This window comes from Scyliorhinus torazame, chromosome 2 (assembly GCF_047496885.1).
Source record: "Scyliorhinus torazame isolate Kashiwa2021f chromosome 2, sScyTor2.1, whole genome shotgun sequence".
In the NCBI taxonomy this organism is placed as follows: Eukaryota; Metazoa; Chordata; class Chondrichthyes; order Carcharhiniformes; family Scyliorhinidae; genus Scyliorhinus; species Scyliorhinus torazame.
This window is the reverse complement of record NC_092708.1, coordinates 392,102,030-392,108,798: the sequence shown is the minus strand read 5'-3', so window position 1 is coordinate 392,108,798 and position 6,769 is coordinate 392,102,030.

Genomic DNA, 6,769 nt, shown 5'->3' with positions numbered 1-6,769 from the left:
AAGTAAGTTCGCAGATGACACAAAAATTGGTGGTGTGGTAAATAGTGATGAGCAAGGCCTGAGATTATAGGACGATGTGGATGGGCTTTTTAGATAGGCAGAAGAGTGGCAAATGGAATTTAGCCATGAAAAGTGTGAGGTAATGTATTTTGGGAGGATTAACGAGGCAAGGGAATAAACAATGAATGGTCAGACCCTAGGAAAACAGATGATCAAAGGGACCTTGGTGTGCATCAGATCTCTGAAGACAGCAGAATGGATAGCAGAACAAACCTTGCCTCTCCAAGTGGAGATTAATTCTGTCACTCAGGTGGTTAAGAAGGCCAATGGAATTCTTGCCCTTACTAACCGAGGCATTGAACATAAGAGCAGCGAGGTTATGCTGGAGCTGTGTAAAACGCTGGTTAGGCCCCTGCTGGAGTACACTTATGCCACCACACTATAGGAATGAAGTGATTGCAATAGAGAGGGTGCAGAGGAGGTTCATCAGGAGCGTTTCAGCTATCAAGAGAGGCTGAATAGACCCGGGTTATTTTCCCTGGAGCAGAGAAGGCTGAGGGGGGACCTGATTAAGGTGTATAAAATTATGAGGGACACAGATAGAGTGGATAGGAAGGAACTTTTCCCCTTAGTGGAGGAATCAATAGCCAAGGGGCACAGGTTTAAGGCAATATGCAGGAGGTTTAGAGAAGATGAGAGGAAAGCAGAGAGTGGTTGGAAACTGGAACTGTCCGAAAGGGTGGTAGAGGCAGGAACCCTCACAACCGTAAAGAGGTATTTCGATGAGCACTTGAAATGCTATATTTGGGTGGCACGGTGTTGCAGCGGTTAGCACTGTTGCCTCATGGCGCCAAGGTCCCAGGTTCGATCCCGACCCCGGGTCACTGTCCGTGTGGAGTTTGCACATTCTCCCCGTGTCGCTGTGGGTCTCACCCCCACAACCCAAAAGATGTGCCGGGTAGGTGGATTGGCCATGCTAAATTGCCCCTTAATTGGAATAAAAATGTTACAGCATACAAGGCCAAATGCTGAAAAATGCAATTGGAATAGTTAGGTGCTTGATGGTTGGTGCGGACGCCATGGGCCAAAGAGCCTCTTTCCCTGTTATAAAACACAATGATTCTACGACTCTATGGGCTGCGTTTTTTGGCTGCGCCCGCCGCACGATCACCAAGGACGGGACGGGGACCAGGGGCTGGTTTAGCACACGGGGCTAAATTGCTGGCTTTTAAAGCAGACCAAGGCAGGCCAGCAGCACGGTTCGATTCCCGTACCAGCCTCCCCGAACAGGCGCCGGAATGTGGCGACGAGGGGCTTTCACAGTAACTTCATTGAAGCCTACTCGTGACAATAAGCGATTTTCATTTTCATTTTCATTTCATTTCATAAAGGTCCATTGACCTCAGGCGGGAATGTCCAGTTGCCGGGCGGGTACAACTGAGAGATCCCACCCTCGCTTTCCAATATCACGCTTTGAACAAATTATTGGATAGTTTATTGGAAAATTGTAGCTTAAGGTGGACTTTGATAGAGCAGCACAATCTTTTCAATTAAACACCCTCCCTATCCTGGAAAAAAGATCATTGCAACAGTTGATTTGATGCGGAAGTGAGGCAGATTGGTAATCAGCTGGACGATATGATCACCAGGGTGTTGGCAGCTTTGTTTATTGAGCCTATATCTGATTTAATGTAACATATTTTACAAGTGCTATATTGAATCAGGGGCATTGTATAGGTCAAACTTAATAAAAAGTTTATTGTTTAAATTGCAATGCTGTCAGGAGTGATGCAGTAGTGCCAAGTGGCAAAACAGCCTAATTACAGTTTATATATCCACCTGTGATCAAAGACAGATCAATTACTGATCTAAAATGCAGCAAATGCACACTGTTCAAACCCTTCATTCACTCTGCTGAGCACAATTCAACTAAATGTTCTGTTGAAAAGTCACAGAATGGAAAGGTTTTCATTGGCCGCAAACTTGTGTACCCTGGGAGGTTGTACCCAAGGAATGCCTCTAAAGACATGCTTGGGGACCTCCCCTCAGATGTCCCTACCCAAGGACTGCATGGCAATTTCCCGTGAAGTTCATAATTCCAATGGACAATTACCCTGTACCGGGAACCATTTGTTCCTGTAATCTAAATTGGAGACTTTGGATGGCCCCTCGTCTCTTTGCAAAATAGTTACCCCGGAAATGCTAGTAGAATTAGAACCACTTCTAACTCCTGGGTAACTATCACTGAATCATCCTGTACCCCCGATTGAACTCCCTACTGCTCTCCCAAGCCTTGAAATATCCCCCCTCCCCTCCCCTCCCGACTACCTCCCAACACCTGTCTATCCTCCCACACCCACCCAACTACCCTTACCCCGACTCCGCTAATGCCTCAGCCACACCCTCACTCTCTGACTACCTGCACATGCCTGACTAACCTCCTGACACCCTGATTACCACCTGACTCGCTCCTCGGCTCCTAACTACTGTCCCTGAACCGTCCTGACGAACTGCACACTCACTCTGCACTCTGGCCGACAGGTCCTCTTACCCCCACACACCTAGAAAACCATCCTGAATCCCTGACAAACCCCCGCCCCTGACTGACCACCCATATCGACCCACCTTACATACCCTCTGTAGCGCACAAAGACTCCGTGAGACGAATAGAGTGAAGTCGATGAGGCTTTATTAAGCGTGTCTGTTCCCCAGCAGCCCGATAGTAAACTGGCCTGCGGGGCAAGACACCGGCTTCTTATACTTCGCCTTCAGGGCGGAGCTTGAGGTCAACGGCCAACCAGGACCCGGGATCTGTCAGCCAATGACATTAGGGCTTCCAGTCCCACATGACCCCCAATACATACTACCACATTCACCCCTTGTCAAAAATGAACCCGGCGGGGTGATGCTTCGTATGGTGGTAAGGGTTTACAGGGCTGGTCCTGGGAGGATAGAACATTTACATGGTAGTACAGTATTGGACAGTATCATCCTGTTACAACTATTTACAGAGGGTATAGGAAAAACAAAATGTTCTTTGAACAGTCCATCTTTGTTTTACATCGACGCCACGAGTCGGTCGGGCGGTCTGGTCGTCCGTGTCGATCGCCTCGGCCCCGGCGGTGGTGGTGGTGCTTGTACCAGTGTTGTCGCCTCCAGGAGCCGTACGGTTTCAGCTGTCGGTGCAAAGGGGAGGGGGACTGATCCTCCTGGGAAGGGGGCGGTCGCGGGGTGCGGCGGTGGCAGGAAGGGGGGCGGTTGGGTTGATGGTGTCGGGGGGGTGTGCGTGGTGCCGGCGGGCACCAGATCCCGCAGGGAGACCGTGTCCTGTCGGCCGTCGGGGTACTCCACGTAGGCGTACTGGGGGTTTGCGTGGAGGAGGTGAACCCTTTCGACCAACGGGTCCGCCTTATGTGCCCGCACGTGCTTTTGGAGCAGGATGGGTCCTGGGGCCGCCAGCCAGGTCAGCAGCGACGTTCCAGAGGAGGACCTCCTAGGGAAGACAAGGAGACGCTCGTGAGGCGTTTGATTAGTGCTTGTACATAATAACGACCGGATGGAATGGAGAGCGTCCGGGAGGACCTCCTGCCACCGTGAAACTGGGAGATCCCTGGACCATAGGGCCAGTAGGACGGCCTTCCAGTAAGGCTCCTGGGGGGGGGGGGTAGGGGGTTTGCCGCGAAGGGTACGTACGGGGCCCAATGGCCTGCCGCGCGGTCGGGGCCGTAGGCGCGGGTATTACGCGCGGCCACGTCTAGGGAGGCTGCTAGGGCCCGTGCCTCTGAGAGTCCTAGCGACTCTTTTTCTAGAAGTCTTTGGCGGATTTGGGAGGATTGCATACCTGCCACAAAAGCGTCGCGCATTAACATGTCCGTGTGTTCGTTTGCATTCACCGACGGGCAGCTACAGGCTCGTCCCAAAATCAGCAGCGCGGCGCAGAACTCGTCTATTGATTCTCCGGGAGCTTGCCGTCTTGTCGCGAGCTGGTAGCGAGCGTAGATTTGGTTAACTGGGCGAACGTAGAGATTTCTCAGTGCTGTGAACGCCGTCTGGAAATCGTCGGTGTCTTCAATGAGGGTGAAAATCTCCGTGCTCACCCTCGAGTGCAGGACCTGCAGTTTTTGTTCGTCTGAGACTCGGCCTGTGGTCGATCTGATGTAGGCCTCGAAGCAAGTCTGCCAGTGTTTGAAGGCTGCTGCCGCATTCACTGCGTGGGGGCTGATCCTCAGGCATTCTGGAATGATCCTGAGCTCCATAGTCCTTTTTAGGCACGCTTAATAAATTGTAGCGCACAAAGACTCCGTGAGACGAATAGAGTGAAGTCGATGAGGCTTTATTAAGCGTGTCTGTTCCCCAGCAGCCCGATAGTAAACTGGCCTGCGGGGGAAGACACCGGCTTCTTATACTTCGCCTTCAGGGCGGAGCTTGAGGTCAACGGCCAACCAGGACCCGGGATCTGTCAGCCAATGACATTAGGGCTTCCAGTCCCACATGACCCCCAACACATACTACCACACCCTCTGACCTATTTTATCCCAACATTCTATCCCCACCAAGCCACTGCACCCAAAGCCCCCCTCCCTCCCTACCCACTTAACTTACACACCTACTACTTCTCTGACATCTCAACGTGACTGAGACCTTTACATTTATCTGCTTTATGGCTGTTAGTGCCGTAACAAGGGGCTGTGGGTAGGTTCCTTTCCTCTGACATTGCTGCCCTGCACAAAAGACCAGGGGAAACCAATCCCTGATTGAGGCAAATGCAAAGTAGATTGGTAATCTGACTGCGACGGTCACTCCTTGGAAATTCTGATCAGTTTCTCCCCATCTTTGCCACAAATATATTGCTTTTGGAAACAGATATTTCCAGTTTGAGGAGAGGGTAGCGGGTGCGGCTGAGGAACCTCCTCTGTTAAACATTGGCGAATTGAGGCAGCACTTTCCTGGTCTAAGAGTTTATCGAGCAGCTGAGACACAGATCTGTGAGTGACGCAGTTCATAAACTTCTCTGGTGAGGTTTAGTGCGTCCTTCCAGCACTGGGGCTTTACTCGATGTCCGATATCACCAATCTGGGGAGAGTCAGACCTGCTCCTGGACGCATTTAGCTCCTTACCGGCATAGAAACTGAACCAAAGTTGAACTGTGAGGTTCTGCACACTGTAAGAGTTTTGTGATCTATTTTCCTCTTTAAATATTGTACATGTGGTAGAGTTTAGTGTGATCAATAACCATATTGGCGGGACCAGGTAAATATTGCAGCCGAGGGTCCTGGATTGAAGCACCCGTTGGAAATTCAGGTGCCCTGCCAAACCAGACTGTCTCTGCCAGTATCCCCAGTAACACAGTGCCGACTACAAGGTCGGTAGATACCCTGGAGCTGCAGGACACAAAAGTTCAAGATTGTGCCAGCATTTTCCCTACAAGTTTGGACAACTGGAATAAAGGGAGAGAGAGGCGGAGAAGTGCTGGGAAGGCAAACAGTATCTGAAATAAAAGTCAGGACAGGTTAACAAATTAGAATTGTGACAAGGGAATCTTACCTGGATTATGAAACAGCCTTCTCTCTCTGAGGGATCGATAGACCTCACTGTGTGAGAGTAATCTGCAGTCTGTGTTAAAGTGTACCCTGACACACCTCACTGTGTGAGAGTAATCTGCAGTCTGTGTTAAAGTGTACACTGACAGACCTCACTGTGTGAGGGTAATCTGCACTCTGTGTTAAAGTGTACCCTGACAGGCCTCACTGTGTGAGAGTAATCTGCACTGTGTGTTAAAGTGTACACTGACAGACCTCACTGTGTGAGAGTAATCTGCAGTCTGTGTTAAAGTGTACCCTGACAGACCTCGCTGTGTGAGAGTAATCTGCACACTGTGTGTTAAAGTGTACCCTGACAGACCTCACTGTGTGAGAGTAATCTGCAGTCTGTGTTAAAGTAGACACTGACAGACCTCACTGTGACAGAGTAATCTGGAGTCTGTGTTAAAGTGTACCCTGACAGACCTCACTGTGTGAGAGTAATCTGCATTCTGTGTTAAAGTGTACCCTGACACACCTCACTGTGTGAGAGTAATCTGCAGTCTGTGTTAAAGTGTACCCTGACAGACCTCACTGTGTGAGAGTAATCTGCAGTCTGTGTTAAAGTGTACCCTGACAGACCTCACTGTGTGTGAGGAATCTGCAGTCTGTGTTAAAGTGTACCCTGACAGACCTCACTGTGTGAGAGTAATCTGCAGTCTGTGTTAAAGTGTACCCTGACACACCTCACTGTGTGAGAGTAATCTGCAGTCTGTGTTAAAGTGTACCCTGACAGACCTCGCTGTGTGACAGTAATCTGCACACAGTGTGTTAAAGTGTACCCTGACAGACCTCGCTGTGTGAGAGTAATCTGCACTGTGTGTTAAAGTGTACCCTGACAGACCTCACTGTGTGAGAGTAATCTGCACACTGTGTGTTAAAGTGTACCCTGACAGACCTCGCTGTGTGAGAGTAATCTGCACTGTGTGTTAAAGTGTACCCTGACAGACCTAACTGTGTGAGAGTAATCTGCAGTCTGTGTTAAAGTGTACCCTGACAGATCTCGCTGTGTGAGAGTAATCTGCACTGTGTGTTAAAGTGTACCCTGACAGGCCTCACTGTGTGAGAGTAATCTGCACTCTGTATTAAAGTGTACCCTGACACACCTCACTGTGTGAGAGTAATCTGCAGTCTGTGTTAAAGTGTACCCTGACACACCTCACTGTGTGAGAGTAATCTGCAGTCTGTGT